This window comes from Hipposideros armiger, unplaced genomic scaffold, assembly GCF_001890085.2.
Source record: "Hipposideros armiger isolate ML-2016 unplaced genomic scaffold, ASM189008v1 scaffold_487, whole genome shotgun sequence".
NCBI classification, from domain to species: domain Eukaryota; kingdom Metazoa; phylum Chordata; class Mammalia; order Chiroptera; family Hipposideridae; genus Hipposideros; species Hipposideros armiger.
In genome coordinates, this window is record NW_017731837.1 from 871,643 (window position 1) to 888,128 (window position 16,486).

At 42.5% G+C, this 16,486-nt stretch overlaps 1 long non-coding RNA gene across 4 annotated transcripts in view; it reads left to right on the top strand.

The window, feature by feature from the left end:
* The first annotated feature begins 278 nt into the window (after positions 1–278).
* The window catches only part of LOC109395834 (uncharacterized), a 469,770-nt gene continuing 453,562 nt past the window's right edge, over positions 279–16,486 (top strand). The window contains exon 1 of one of the 4 annotated variants that reach the window (XR_002126734.1): positions 279–415. This is a non-coding gene — a long non-coding RNA (uncharacterized LOC109395834). Of the gene's footprint in view, positions 416–1,084; positions 1,165–1,302; positions 1,675–16,486 lie in introns of those variants that run through there. The other 3 variants (XR_002126736.1, XR_002126733.1, XR_002126735.1) reach the window with 3 other exon arrangements.

Consider the following 16,486-nt stretch of genomic DNA (forward strand, 5'->3'; position numbering starts at 1 on the left):
CCCTTAACAACTGTAACTTTTTCAACTTGTAAAAAACAAAGATTGTGGGATTTATGACAAAAATCTCGTTCCAGCAGGATCCTCGCCTCAGCTTCTCTCCTGAGGACAGTGTTTTCCGTCCCTGAACAAGGTTACTGTCACTATGGCTTCTGATTGGCCCGGTGTAGGCGCATGTTCTGCGTCTATTGGCTCCCGCGCCTGTCCCCAGACGAGCGACCATCTTGTGTCCCGCCCCGGCCACGGCCCGTCTGGGAATTGTAGTCCCTGCTCCGCTCCGTCCAGTCGCGACACTTTTTGCCCTCTGTTCGCGGGTCCCTCAGGCAGCCTCCCCCGTGGGCACACGCCCAAGGCGCTGGTTCTGCCCCGCGCTAACCTCCCTCTGCCTTTCACTTCCCAGCTGCCAAGATCTTGGAAGGTAGGGGCGGGGGCAAGCACAAGTCGAATAGTGTTTCGGGCGCGGGTCTGGGTTCCACGCGTGTCTGATCATTACCCTGTTAGCAGCACGTTGGGAGGTGGGGGTCTGTCAGAAGGACCCTCACCCCGCTATCTCCCGAACCTTTTCAGGGCCAGTTCCTGAGCACCGGCCCAAACCCTAACCCGCCCCTTCTCTCCACTGCATTTTGTAAGTGGGTAAACTGAGGCATGGGGCCACCCCAGCGGTTCCAAGGACGCCTTAACTCCCGGTGTAATTGGCACTGACCGCTTTTGGATGGTTTGGCAGTTTCATAGGCAAGTGGCAGGAATCTCTGCCCTAAGAGAGCAGTGTTAAACACCCCGCTGGGCTCCCCAAAGGGAGGGTGGGGTCGAACACGTGCGCAGGACTGGAACCAAGCAGGACACAGAAGGCTGTGTCTGGGGAGATACGTTTACACTTAATATTTTAACAACACAAACAAGTATTGAATTCGTTATGGTGGGAGAACTCATCAGTACTCTGTTGGACCTCTTTACACCTATTTTATGACTTAATGTTTTTATATGAAAATAAGCGAGGCTTTTAAAGGTATAGCCACGGGGGTGGCAGCAGGGGAGGGTGTTAGGGGCGGGACGCTGGAGAGGAAGGAGGCTGGTTAGTGCAACTGGAGCTGGATTTGCAGCTTCCTCTCTAGGATCAAATCTTGCGTCTGTTGTATGACCTTGGACCAGCCACTCACAGTACTTAAGGTGGGGAAAAAGAGCTTAAATCTCGTTGCCCAAGTGCCCAAGCGTGCTGCCTGGAGCCGAAATCAAATGAGGTCTTGCTTGTGAAAGTTTGCCACTTGCAAACTTACTGCTTTATTATTCTCGATCTCTCAGAAATGTGCTGGGGAGCAGCAGAAAATACACCCAACAGTTGTTTCAGAAAGGCTGTGACCTGGGTTGGGTCCGGGACTACATAGGGCTGCCCTGACGCGCACCTGTTATGACGGGTGTACCTGAACTCTTCCTTTCTGGCGTCGTCTTAAGGCCCCGCGACCTGGACAGCGGAGGCTTCTGGGAGTTTGAGTCCTGCTTGTTTCCGGGAATGCTAGTACTCCACCTCCCAGCGTGCCATTTTATGCGACGTGGTGTCTCCTGGGAGATGAAGTTTCACCATAAGCGATTTTGTGGAGCAGCCCCTTGATTCGGAAATACAACTTTCTTGTGGTCCTGTGTTCTTGGCTGCCAGCCTTTGCATCAATCTGCTGTGAGCTGGTACTAGAGATATATGTTTAGAAAATATGTCTTTTGTTGTTGTTGTCATTGATTGTATATGCTGTTCCAAGTACTAGATAGGGGATTATTGTATATGCTTTTCCAAGTATTAGGAATTATGTGTGCTTTCAAACTTAGCTAACAGATGACAGTTTACAGAGCATGTTCACATTATCTCTTTTAATAACCTTGTGTCTCCCATTTGTAGATGAGGAAAAAAACTTGAGATGGTGCTTTATCTATGGTCTTACACCTTGTAATAAAATGTAATGTGTTTAACAAATAAGTACAGTATTCCCCCATGTATAAGACGCTCCCATGTATAAGACGCTCCCATGTATAAGACGCACCTTAACTTTGGAGCCCAAAATTTGAAAAAAAATGTATTACATAAAGTTATGGAACTCAAGTTTTATTCATTATAAAATTCATACAACTCCTCATCACTGTCAAAACTCCCAACCATTAGATTGTCCTCATCTATGTCTGATGACGAATCACTGTCTTCATATATTGCCTCTCATGGCCTTCTTCTGCTGTGGTGTTTTCAGTAGGGTTTCTTTGTCCCATAGCCAGTCTCGGATTGTTTTCTCAGTTGGAGGAGGACCAAACTTACGTTTAGCAGCACGATTTCCATTCACTTTTGCAAACTGGATCACTTTTAACTTGAATTCAGCACTGTACAAACCTCTCTTCTGAGCCATTTCTGGGCAGAACGTGGCAAAACGTAACCTACCGTAATACACCGGTAACAAGTGCGTAACAATGAGCGCAAAGACAACAAGCGCAAAAAAGTGGGAAATGCAAGTAAAACATTCTACAACCACTGTATAAGATGCACCTAGTTTTTAGACCCCAAATGTTTTGAAAAACGGTGCGTCTTATACATAGGGAAATATGGTATATATTACTTTAGTCATTATAGTTTAATATAATCTCTCAAAAGCTATATGACAGAGAGAACCATCTTCATATACATTTTATCTGTTAGAAAACTAAGGCTAGGAAAGTTAATCAACATGTCCAACTTAACTCAGCTACTGAATAGAAAGTTGGCTTGACAGTCTCTGTTTAGAAAAAGACCTTACCTTACAGGATGAGAGGAAGCCCAACCTTTCTGTGTACAGAGTTTGGAATCTTTCCATTATACCATGTTTCCTCTGTAGTTAGACACTAAATGTTAGAGCAGCAAAGACCTTCGAGATCATTTAAATCTAAGCGAAGATCTTGAAATGGTTCTTGGCATATAGTAAAGGTTCCACAAATGTTAGTTACATATAGCTTTATAATACCTTTATTCTAGAGATGAGGAAACTGGCCCAGGTGGTAAAGCAGTTTGCCCAAGGTCACACAGTTGGTTTGTCAGAGATGAGACTAGACCCAGATGTGTTATTTCCAAGTCCAGGGGTATTTTCATTCTACTAGCAGTCAGCTACAGGAGCACCAGATGTCAAGCTGTTTAGATAATGGTTTCTCCCCAGATTTGTTCTTTCTATGATACAGACCAGGACCAACTGTTGTGAAGTCTCTTTTCTTATTATTGTTAAAGTTGCAATGTTTCAGTAATTCAACGAGTTTGAGCACCTTTATATGCTCACCTCTCTTTAGGTGCAGGGGCCTCCTGGATGAAAAGTAGCTGATAGGTTAGGGCTGGAAGGACCTTATAAATCATCTAATTTAACTCTCATTTTATAAATGAGGTCCAAAGTGGTCCATGGTCTTCATCTCATGCCCTTGTGTCAAAAGCATCCTGTTTCTGCAAGGAGGCAGGACTCTGGAGGCCTCATAGTACTGTATGGGACCTTTTAGGTTCATGATTTCCTTTACTTGGTCCTTATCTGTGCCTTTTTCATATAAATGTTTCATAGAATGCTTTGGGAAATGTTTCCGTGCCCCTATCTATTTGTATGGACATGCAGATTCAATATACTCCAATTTTTGAAATTAGTCTTGCTTTAGCTTCCAGTACTCCTTTCTGTTTTGTTCTTTCAGACACTTGAGAACAAAATATAACATACATTAAAATCTAACCCTCTAGTATAGGGTATCAGAAATGACCACATGAGATCTTTACATTATACAAAACTTTTGTTGTAGACGATACATTGGCCCTTTTAATGATGTATTTGCAGATAATAAAGCAGGCAACTCTCACTGTGTGTGAAAAATAATTTCTACATAATTAGATAATAAAGTTACATCTTTGTAAATTACTGACTAAACATTCCTGAGACAAACACTATGGGAGACAGTCTTCCCATCACCCCCTATTCACACCCCTCTCCCCAGGACCCCTGACCTCAGCACCCTCCCAACTGACAGGCTGACCATTCAGCTTCCAGCACAGTGCCTGACCACTGCTAGACACTGAAAAAATATCTGTGGAATTGCATTCGTAGGCACCTCTGAGCTCTGTTCTCACATCTTTTTCTTTTCTTTAAAACATTTTTTTATTGGGGAACAGTGTGTTTTTCCAGGACCCATCCAAGTCAAGCAGTTGTTTCAGTATAGTTGTGGAGGGCACAACTCAGTGGCCCATGTGGGGATCGAACCTGCAATCTTGGTGTTATGAGCACTGCGCTCTAACCAGCTGAGCTAACCGGCTGCCCCTCCACATCTTTTTCTTGAATCTTAGTTTTCTCTTTTAAGGTAGAAATGCAGCTTTGAAATATAAGATGTAGCAGGTTACTTTCTTTTTAATGTCTACATTGCAAAGAAAAATCTCAGCCTTTGAGAGCATCCTCCAAGGGGCTGTTTCTGTGGGAATGTCAATGTCTGTGACTTCTCAGATGAGAAAGCAATCCAAATAGTGAAACAGCAGAGAAGCAAGAGAGAGTTGTAGGCTGGAGGCCTATGATTTAAATCTCAGCCGAGCCTCTTTAGGCAGGTTACTTAGCCTTTGGTTTCTTCTTCTATAAAATAAGGATAATAAGCATTTCTACCTCATAAAGTGGGATAAAGATTAAATAAGATACTGTGTTTAAAGCTCTGAGCTTGTTGTCAGGCACTCAATAGCTTGTGTTCAGTAGATGAAGAGTAGTAGCTTTTTTTATTAATGTAAACTTGATATAGGAAAATATATCAGATTTACTCAAAATTTAAACTTGAGTCAGATATCTATTTTATAAAAGGATTTGCCATTTGTTTTCTTAGAATAGTAAACTTGGCCATCACATTTAAAATATGAAGTTACCCACAGCTCTCGATAACCCTTCTTGTCAGCACGGTGATGTTCTCTTGTGTGGGCAGAGACAGTGAAGCCTTCGGCTCTGCACAGCCTGTTGAGAGGCCCCTGATCTATGGTTCCATCTATATATTAAGTCTTGGATTGAAAAGCAGCCTGCTTCTGTCTGGGGCCTTCTGTCCATTTCTAGAAAGTATTGGGCCTATCTCAGGAGCCTCGGGTTAAAGCGGAGCAGTTGTCATCCAGCTGGTGAGTAATCCCGGGGCCGTGGCCGAGTGGATAGGGCAGTGCTCCTTTCTACAGATGACAGCTTCAGTAGGCATGAGGTTACTGATAAGGAGGTGAGTTAGAAAGAAGAGGGGGATGCAGGGGACAGGGAAGGAGAAATGGGAATGAGGATCCTAAGAGCAAGCTGCAGATGGATGAAGGAAACAGCGGAGGCCCTCAGTATCCTAAACACATATTATTCAGCTCAGTTATCCTGCTTCTAGCTCTGTTTCAGGCACTGCATCATTATGTACATGAGATACAGCAGTAAATGTGACTGGCTTGGAGTGGGTCATGCTGGTGGGTCAGAGTATATTCTAGGTTGGGGAGAGCTTAGAGGAAGGAAGGGAGGAAGGAAGGAAGGAAGGAAAGGAGGGAGGGAGGGAAAAGGAGGGAATATTGGGCTTCGGTGGGCAGAAAGAAGGTCTCTGTGTCTGGAGTACAAAAATCAGCGGATGGGGGAGGTGAGAACTGCAGAGGCAGGCATGGGTGATATTATGCAGAATCCGGTTACCTGTATTTGTAAAAGAATTTTGGACTTACTTCCAATGGCATTTGGGAAACCATTTGATGGTCTTAAGTGAGGAAATGAAATGATTGGATTTGTTTTTAAAAAAGTGTGGATGAAGTCTGGATGATGAGTTTGTGAGGTGATGGTTGATGTGGGAAAACCAGGTTGGCCTGTGCTTCTTTCACTTTAACGTACATAGGATACGAATCTCCCGCTGCTCTAAAAATGCAGATTCTGACTCAGCTGATCTGGAATGGGCCAGAGGTCAGTATTTCTGGCTGCTGCTCCTGGTCCATGGACTATGAGTAGCAAGTCCTTAGGAAGCTCTTGAGTGTTCTAGCTGAGAATGGACTCTAGATAGCCAAAGACCTGGATTCTAACCTTGGTTCTACCACTTCCTTGCTGTGCGACTCTGGGAAAAGTGTCCTAATCTCTCTGAGCCTCAATTTTTTAAATTATCTGTGAAACAGGGGTAATAATTCCTATTGTAGAGCAATGTTTTAAGTTTTCAGTGAGGTAATCTTCACTGGAAAGCACATAACACAGTAACTGGCACTCAATAATGGTAGCTTTGATTTTACTCTTATGGTTATTAATAAAAATCACAACTTTATGCACCCTGCTCTGCTTCCTTGTTTATCAGGGTTTGCATACTAGGTGGAATAGATTACCTTTAATTCTACTGTTTTTTTTTCTGTCTCTCATATAAGGTCTGGAACTTCTTCAGTCCTTTGTAAAAACTTGACTATTAAGGGTAAATGGATATATTTCTCCCATGCAATTGAGTATCTAAATTTGCGGGGGAAAAAATCTGGGATCCTTAAAGCACCATCTTTTATCTGAAATTTGAGGCTCCTTGTCTCCTAATGTAAATTTATTTAGCCCAATTATAGTGCCTTCTTCTTTACATAATTTTAACCTGTTTGGATTGCTTTCCAACCAGTGGTTCTCAGCCCTCCTGCAAGTTAGAATCACCTGGGGCTCATTTCATCCACAGAAATTAAACTCAGAGTGCCGCAGGCAGGTGTTAGTATTTTCTGAGTTTCTCAGGTAATTCTGAAGCATTTAGGAACGAGAACCACTGATTCTAACAGAACGTCATGAAATGAATCACATACAATCTAACATGGGAACGGCCTGGGTGGTAAACGAAATATCTAGAAAGTAGCATTTTGAAGGCTTTGAGAGTGAAAGAGATTGTAGTAAGCCTCACCACAAAGCTCTCATGGAATTTGAACTAACTCCAGGTTGTGCCCTGGGTTATCTTTGAATTTAATTACCAGGGACCCTACCCCCTGGCACCCGCCTTGTTTCTCTAGCTGTGTTTACTGTGTTTACTTACTCTCCATAATGGTGAGTTTCAGGCGGTGTTTCTCTTCCTGGTATTCAGTTTGCTCCATTCCTCATGTCTGAAAAACAAGTATTAGCCCATTAAAACCATGTTCAAAAGAAACAGTTACATGCTTTCATGAGCTGTGGTGCCCATGTTATTGAAAAAGTTTAAACTATTATTCATAGAAAATACAACCCATTTTAATTTGTAACATTCTTACATTCTAATTCAGTAGCTTGAAACGAACCACTTTCAGAGGCCACCTATTGTAAAGATTTATTTCCTTTTAATTTTTTTTTATAGTTACCTACACTCTCCATTTCTGGGTAGAATAATTAAGCTAATTTGATTAAATACCTTTAATTTGCTGGATTATCTAGACTATGTGGGTATCCTTTCCTTTTAAGCTTTTTTTCCTTATAGAAAATGTGTATACTTATGTTTGTTTGTATCTGAATATTTATACTTAAAACCTTATATTCAGGGTCCAGGAGTATTCTTGGCCTGAATTCCTATTACCCTGCAACATAATTTCATTTTTTCAGCATTTGGTGAGCCTCTCTACTCATTAGCAGGACATTTCACACTGTATAGGCGGGGCTCATTTTATTGCGCTTCAGTTTATTGTGCGTCTCAGGTGCTGTGTTTTTACAAACTAAAGGCAAGACCCTCCAACCAGCTAAAAGATTATGACTTGCTCTATTGCGATACCTGCTTTATTAACTGTGGCCTGGAACCAAACCCGCAGTATCTCCAAGGTATGCCTGTAGTAGTTTTATTTTTCTGCTGTGTTGGCTCAATAGAGAGAAGAAGAGTGGGAAACAGTATTTTTGTTGGAGGCTTTAATACTGTTAAAAATTACATATTTTAGGAATATATGCATGCTAAGATTTTCTTTTTCTAAAATATAGAAATACTATATATGTTAAGTGAAAAGGCAAAATATAAAGTACATACGTCTTAAACTTCGAAAGAAGCATATACACATGTGGACATAATGGGAAATACAAATTGAGGTACTGGGTAATATTTACCTTCTAAAAGTTACATCATTTCAGGTAAGAGGGGTTTATTGCTATTTTTTTAAAGGTTTTCTTTGAATGATAAATAAGTAGGAAGAGAAGGGAAAACTGAGAAACCGGTTAAGGGGTTCGCAGAAGGCACACATTTACCGTATTCTGGAACGTCGACTCTGAGTCTTTTTCTGCATTTATTAGTGTTCCTCTTTATGGATTTACCTCTTTTTATTATATTAACCATCAGAGTTCCATTAAAATTCAGCCTGTTCTGCAGTTTCTCAGGCTCACGGCTCTTGGAGCTCAAACCCATCATAGATAATGTGGAAGTATCCATACTCCCTCATGAGGTTTAAGGCATGCATATTTTAGCTGGGCCCAGGCTGGAGGGAAGTATGGTCTGCAGTCATTTAATCACTGGAGTGTGTGGTAGGTGGTAAGAACAAACTTTTCATTTTCTGCAAGACGTGAAGCCTCCCCATGACTTCACTTTTGAAAAACACCTGCTGTCTTGTCCCCACATTAAGTGAGGACGGTGCCTGCTCTGTTGTGCCTGGAGAAGGTTAAGTGGTGCCGAGAAGCAGGAGTCTGTGTGTGTGCTCGGAGCCCCGAGGACAGACAGGAAGGAGCTGGAACCTGTTGTGATAAGGTGGTTTCTCTCATCCCTGGAGTGCTGGCCGTTCCTGTTCAGCGTCTCTTAGGACCAGGCCTGGTGAAGGAAGAGGTCGTGATTTGAAGGGGAGCAGGGAAAAGCAGGAGAGAGAGAAAAAATGCAGAGTGCATCGAAGGGGTTCACAACAAAAAGATGGTTGGGTGGCGGAGGGAGAGTGTTGTGTTTTCACAAATGTACCTGGGAATGATGCCCCTCTGGGGCTGTGCAGCACACAGCGTGCGTGCCTCGCACACAGAGGCTCTGATTAATGGGAGGTGCTGAAACCTCCCGAAGAGGGGAGGCGGTTCAGGGGATACAAAAACGATAGGTGGCCACTGCAGTTTGAAATCCTAGGCACTGGGTTCTGCCGGCCCCGGGGGTAAAAGCCAGGCCCAGAAGCTTCCGCAGCCTGTGGCCCCAGATCAACCTGCAGCTGAGCCCTGGCTGGGCCCCTTGAGCAGGGCAGAAAGCTTCCCTTAAGCTACGGCTTCCTCTAGCCTCTTGAACTTCCAACAGGCAACAGGCCAAGTTTCCCTGGCCTGGAGGAACTAGCTGTGTTTGGCTTCCTAGTGCAGACGGAACAGCTGGGTCCAACTCCTATGGGTTGGGGACTGGCTGGAGCTATGGGCAAGGGGCCAGGTGAGGCCAGAAACTGCTGCATTTCTAACAAGCTCCCCGGGGGCGCCGATGCTGCTGGTCCACCAGCCGCACTTGGATTAGCAAGGGTCTAGATCTGTTTCTACTCTGTTGTCTTTCTGTTTTCATGTAATGAGTTGTGTTGTTTAGAGTTCACAAATATCTATATCACTCTGCTAGCCAACTGAGGGTGATCCTGGGAAAGTTGTTTTCCTTTGCAGAATTTTATTTTCCTCTATAGAATGAACATAACAATACCTACGTCATAGGTAGGTATGAATTAAATGAGACAATCTATAGAAAACATTAGCACAGTACCTCACATATAGTGATTTCTCAGTAAATTTTAGTTATTATTTATCTTATATTTTACATTTTTATTATTTTTGAGCTCAGAGGCCCAGATCCATAGACCCAAAGCATGTGGCTTTATCCCTTACCAGATGTGTGAGCATGGACAATTTTCTTGGCTAAGTCTGTTTCCTCCTCTTTAAAATGGGGATTATAGTGCTAACTAGCTATGGATGCTGTAAGGGTGAATAAGATTGTATGTAGAGAGCCCTTGACATTATTAGCTGCTCTCATGACTATGAGTTCTAATCACTGGGTGTGAGGGATTTGCACACGTAGGTCTCATTACCTGGGCTTGGCCAGGTTTGTGTGAGACTCTGCTTGTGTGGTAGGAGCAGCCCGCATGAGTGGCAGGTAAGTGGAGAGTAGGCCCAGGATCTGGAAGCAGGTGATACCTCTCAGTAAGGCGAGCAGGCAGGTGGGGTGTGAGATGACAGCCCGACAACAACCGCTGACCTGCCCGGTACCCGGTTTCTACTCCCAAGCCCCAGCTTTGTTCCTGACAGTTCCTGGGTATGAGTCATTGCCTTGTTCATGATTAATTTACTGACTAAGTAAGCATTTGCTGAGGCCTATTATGCGTCGGGCTCTGTGCTAGGTATGGTTGTACATCAGTGAACAAGACAGGCCCAGTCCCTGCCCCCTGGAGTCCAGTGGATGAGATGGATAACACGCAGGCAAACAAACGTAGTTACAAAATGCCAAGCACTGGCAAGGAAGAGCATAAGGTGCTGTGATTGTGAAAGGGGGAATGTGTTCATGTAGGGTGGCCAGAGAGGAGCTGATGCTTGAGCTGAGACCTCAGTTACAGATGAGAGGGAGGCTGCCATCTGACGAGCTGGCATTCCAGGCAAAAGGGGCAGCCTGTATTGAGGCCTTAAGGGGAGAAAGAGCTTGACATACCCAGAGGGATGAAGGAAGGCCTCTGTGGCTACACCATAGAGATTGAAGAGGGGACTGGCACCAAATGAGGTTGGCCTGGCTGTGGAGGGCCTGGGGGCAAAGCGCAGAGTTTGGATTGTTTTCTCTGAGTCATGGCCCCACCCCAAATCTCATTCCCGTGCTTGGAGCCTTGCTCTTCGCTGTCCAGACGTCCCTTCGTCCCTTCTGCTACCTTGCTCCTTGGAGCACCTGCTTCCAGACGTCTTTTTCCTTCCTTCTTGCCAGATATCAGTTATGGTCGTGGCTGACGCCTCCCTGATGCCTGCCACCTTCATCGACTTCTCTTTTACCTGTTAGCACACTGTCCAGACACCAGGTTCTGTGCATGTAACCTGTTCCTTCCCATTTCCTCCACCTGGGTCCTGCTCGGTGTCTGCTCTGCCCAGTTCTGCCCACAATGGGATAGCGTGCCCACCTCCCTCCCGATCTGACCCCTGTGCCATGCGGCAGTGAAAATCCAGAACGAAGCCCTTGCTGTTGGTGTGCAAAGCAACAGAATGAAAGGGCCTGAGGAAGGGAGAAGGGCAGTATGGGATCTAATGATTGGTGGAAGAAGAAATAACATACAATTTTTATATGTTGGAATCATAGGTTCAAAGAATTTTTTAAGAGCTGGAAGGAAGCGTTTTGGAAAGCTGGTTGTAAAGATGGGAAATGACTTGCTCTGGGTCACAGATGGAGTCAGTGGCAGAATGATGACCTTTCTTAGTCCCTTGTAGGTTATGTCCTGTGTCTTTTGCTTCCTTGACTTTTTATACTTCTTGACAGCTTTTATTTAACCTCTAATTTTTGATCAATGACCCTATTCTCTCTGGATTGTCAGCTTTATGAAGGCAAGATCAATGGCTATTTTGCTGATCCTGTCTCCCCAGTGCTTGGTCCCCGTGTAGGGTAAGTGGCCTATGTCAGGTCCCCGACTTAGAATTCTGTGTTGCACTTTGTACTGTGCTGTAGACCCATAGACCTCTGGGCTGTCCTCCATTACTCCCCTGGTTAGCTGAGTCTTGGTTGCATGGGGCGTGTAGCTAAGTGAAATCTACAGGAGTCTCCGACCTTACCCCCTGTTACCATTTGTTGAACTTGTACAGCTTCCCATTTCTTCCCCTATTTGGTGATAATGCATTGTTTATTATCTACTTTCCCTCTCTAGAAAGTTTGCTCCCCAAGGGCAGGGAATCTTGTTGGTCCTTTCCTTGCCGTGTCCCTGTGCATAGAAGAAGGCGTGGCCTATGGTAGACCAGGTGAATTACGTCTTATTATTATCATCAATAGCTGAAAGTGTGGGTTGCTCTGAAGGCTGCTGTTCCATGCACATGGGTCATTATGCTGTACAGATAATAGGACTTTTCCAATGCTGGGGAGTCAAGAAGGGACTCATAAGGAAGCAGGTATAGAGAAGAACCCACTCTCTGGCTCTGAGGACTGACTTCTGGCTTTGCTTCTCATTAGCTGTGAAATCATGAGCAAAGCACGCAACCTCTCTGCATCTCTCTTTTCTGTATAATGAAGATGGTGAGACTAGTTAGCTCTTAGAGTTGTTGTGAGGATCAGGTGCGATTGTTGATGGAAAGCACGTCTCCACAGTGCGGGACACGCAGTCAGCACTCAATCAATATCACCTGTGATTGCTGTCATTAAACCTGGAACGCAGCTCTGTCTACTATTGTTGGCTAGTAGTTATACATGTGTGGCCATTTTCACTGAAAATCAGAGCTAGAGCGTTCTTATAGTACTGTGTTATTTGGTGGACTCTGATAGTCTCTTTGGTCATCAAATAAATGTAGAGGCCATCCATTCTGGCCATTTAAAGTTTTTTCAAAATGTTGGTGAACAACAACCCAGGATTCAGAACAAGAAAATTCATGCTGGTTGATGTTAAAGACAGAGGAATATAAATCAGAAAACAAACACTTCCACTGTACTGTAATATTTAAATGCCTTCTCATAAACACTTAAGAGTCTCATTAGTCCAACATCAGAAAAATGATAAATATTAATATTTTCCATCAAAAGAAAGCTTTGAAATCAAAGCAGAGTACACAACTGTTGTATTTCAAAGATTATATAATACTGAATGAATTTAAATTCAATACCTCCAAAACGCTACTTTAAACCGTCTCATAGAGAAATTTTAAATTATTTTTATCCAGTGCACAAACTGGGAAAGATGTGCACTTAGAAAAGATTTAGGGGACTTGCTGATTCAGATCAGCTTCTCAAAGATGTGGCTGTGTTGTGTTTTGTGTCTAAAAAAGAGACCCACGTGCGCCTGAGCCAACCTCCTCACCACTGGTCTCCCGTTCTACTTCAGGAGAGTCATATTGGAAATTGGTTCTAGGTAGATCATGGGTGCTTCCTGTCTTTGCTCTGGATTCTTTTTCCAAGATTCTCTACTATTTTGAGTTCTGAATGTGCCAGGCAGCGTGTACAGCAGTGCCCAGGGGCGGGAGGGAGCAGAGAGATAGCTGGCAGGCTGGCACCATCACTCTGAAGCTGTCAGGCTTTCCTTCCCGCTTTCACAGCAGCTTAGATGGCTGACTCAGCGAGAATGGGCCTCATCATGTTACCGGGAGTCAGGAGACCTGGGTTTTGGTCCAGGCTTTCTCATTCCCTTATGGAAGCCTTGTCCTCTCTCTGGACCTCTCTTTCCACACCTGTAAAATAAGGGGCTTGGATTTGATAATTCTGAAGTCCTCTGCCTCCCAGCATCCTGTGACCGGGATGGAGAGCTTCAGGATCTGATAAGCTCTTCCCCTCTGCAGAAGGGCAAATGCCTGGCACGGCTGGCTTTGGGGCCAGACAACCTGTATCTCTCGCCTTAGCTAATTTACTTAAGTTCTCAGTTTTTCTCATCCATTAAAGGAGAATAGTGCAAGATTTTCATAAACACAAGAGACAATGTTTAGAAAGCACCCAGTACTGTGTTTGGCACATCACAGGCGATGGTGCTGTGTTGTTATAATTATGTTATTATTATTATTTTTATACATTATGTTTGTATCTTTACTCAACACTTTTCTTTCTCTTTGTGCCTTAGTTTCCTTATCTAAATACTGGGGGTAATAAGAGAATCGATCTCATTGGTTAATTGTGAGGATTAAATGAGATAGTGCATGAAAATACATTTGACACTTACTAGTACATAGGAAGCACCAAATAAAGTTAACAATGACTTTACTCATCCTTTTTTTATTACTAATCACAATACCTTGAATAAAGGAGTGCTTTTGTAAAGAACTAGATAGGATAAAACAAGTGGGTTAGCTATCTTCTCTAATACACATGCTGACGGAGATTTCCAGTAGTATAAGAGATCCAGCATTTTCCCTAAGCATCTCATTAATCATAGGGAACATTAAATAAGTGATGTCAAATCTGGAGTTAAAAAATCAAGTATCTGTTTCCAACATGGGCTCTTAAACCAGGATGCTGAGCCTCTTTAGAATCTAATGTTCCATATGTACAGAGGAAATGAAAACTAACTCAAAAAGCTACCTGCACCCCCATGTTAACAGCATTATTTACAATAGCCAAGACATAGAAACAACCTAAGAGTCCATCAATGGATGAATGGATACATAAGTTTTATATCTGTATCTCTCTATATCTCTATCATGAAATATTATTCAGTCATAAAAAATAGAAAATCCTACCATTTGTGACATGGATGGACCTTAATGGCATTATGCTCAGTGAAATAAGTCAGACAGAGAAAGACAAATACTATATGATTTCACCTATATGTGGAATCTAAAAAACAAGAACACTCCTCCCTCCACCAACCCCCCCCCAAAAAAAAAACCCACACCAAACTTAGAGAAAAAGATCAGATTTTTCTGTTACTGGAGGTGGGGAGGAGGAATTGGAGGAAGGTGCTCGAAAGGTACAAACTTGTAGTTACAAGATATATAAGTAGTAGGGGTACAATGTACAGCATGATGACTACAGTTAACATTGTTGTATGATAAATAGGAAAGTTGTTAAGAGAGTAGATCCTAAGAGTACTCATCTTAAGGAGAAAAATTATTTTTTCTTTTTATTGCATCTCTATGAGATGCTGGATGTTAACTAAACCTATTGTGATAATCATTTCACAATATATGCACATCAAAGCATCATATTGTACACTTTAAACTTACACAGTGATGTATGTCAATTATTGTTCAATTAAACTGGGATAAAATGTGATATATTGGGTTGTCGGAAAAGTCATGATGCATGTTTGTGACAGATGGCACTAGTTCACTTTTGGAAATAATAGAGTCATTCTCATCTATGTTATTTGACAGCTGACAGCTCTAGCTTCATTCTAAAAAAAAATTGAACAATTTGGTTGAGTTTCGGAGATTTTACAACAAGTTGAAGATGGAAGACCAAACTGTGCATTTTTGCCATATTTTGCTGTTTTCTTTCTATAAAGGGAAGAACACGCGTCAAGCTTGTGAAAAGTTGCATAAAGTTTACGTTGACAATGCTTTATGAGAACGTCAGTGCCAACGATGGTTCATGAAATTCCGTGCTGGTGATTTTGATCTCAATGACGCTCCTTGGTCAGGGAGGCCCACCGAGGTTGATGACAACAAAATAAAGGCATTGATCGAGTCAAACCCACGTTACACAACATGAGAGATTGTAGAAACATTGAACATCCATCATTCAAGTGTTCACGACCACCTGAAGAAGCTGGGATACGTAAACAAGCTCGATATTTGGGTTCCTCATGAACTCAAAGAAGTTCATCTGACTGCACGTATAAACATCTGCAATATGCCCATTAAACGTGAGGAAAATGATTCTTTTTTGAAGCAACTGATAACATGATGAGAAGTGGATTGCTTACAACACTGTGGTATGCAAACGATCTTGGTTCCAAAGTGATGATTCACTTCAAACGACATCAAAAGCAGACATTCATTAGAGGAAGGTTATGCTCTCAGTGTGGTGGGATTTTAAAGGTGTGGTGTTTTTCGAGCTCCTACCAAGGAACTAAACAATCAGTTCGAATGTGTACTGTCAGCAGTTGGACAGTTTGAACGAATCCATTATCCAGAAATGTCCAGAGCTTGTTAATTGTAAAGGAGTTGTGTTCCATTGCAACAGTGCGAGACCACACACAAGTTTGATCACCCGTCAAAAATTACTGGAGCTTGGATGGATTGTGTTGCCACACCCACCATACTCACCTGACCTTGTGCCGTGAGACTTCCACTTGTTTCGCTCTCTTCAAAACTCCTTGTGTGGTATAACGTTCAATTCAGATGAGGCTGTAAATCAGCACCTTGTTCAGTTTTTCGCAAATAAAGACAGGTCCTTCTGTGAACGAGAAATTATGAAGCTCACTGAAAGATGGCAAAAGGTTATCAAACAAAATAGGCACTATATCATTGATCTTTGTTCTTTACATAAATAAATGACCTTTGAAAAACATAGACAAAATACGTCATGACTTTTCTGACAACCCAATATCTACAGTGTAAGAATGGGGTGAATAGAAAAATAGTTGAATGCAGATACCTATGGGGGTGACAACTGGAAATAGGAAGAAATGAGTCAAGAAATTTGTTTTGCCTTAATTTTTTTCTAGTAACTATGTATTACATATTATACATGTATTATATGTTTCTTATTAACTCCATTATATCTGTGGGCAGATATTAGACAAAGTTGGTATCGAGGCCAGTATCTTGGTCAGAGGGCACAGATTATTTTATGAGAAGGTGCTATTTAAAAAAAAAAAACTTTTCTAATCAACTACATAAGAAAAATTCATTTTAGAAAATTTAGAAAAATGACAGAAATTCTCAAAAATAAAATAACATTGCCAATTCTACACCCTTATGATAGTACTATTGATAAGTATTTTGGTGTATATCCTTTCCATCTTCTTAAAAATTACATGTGTATATTTATTGTTATTTTT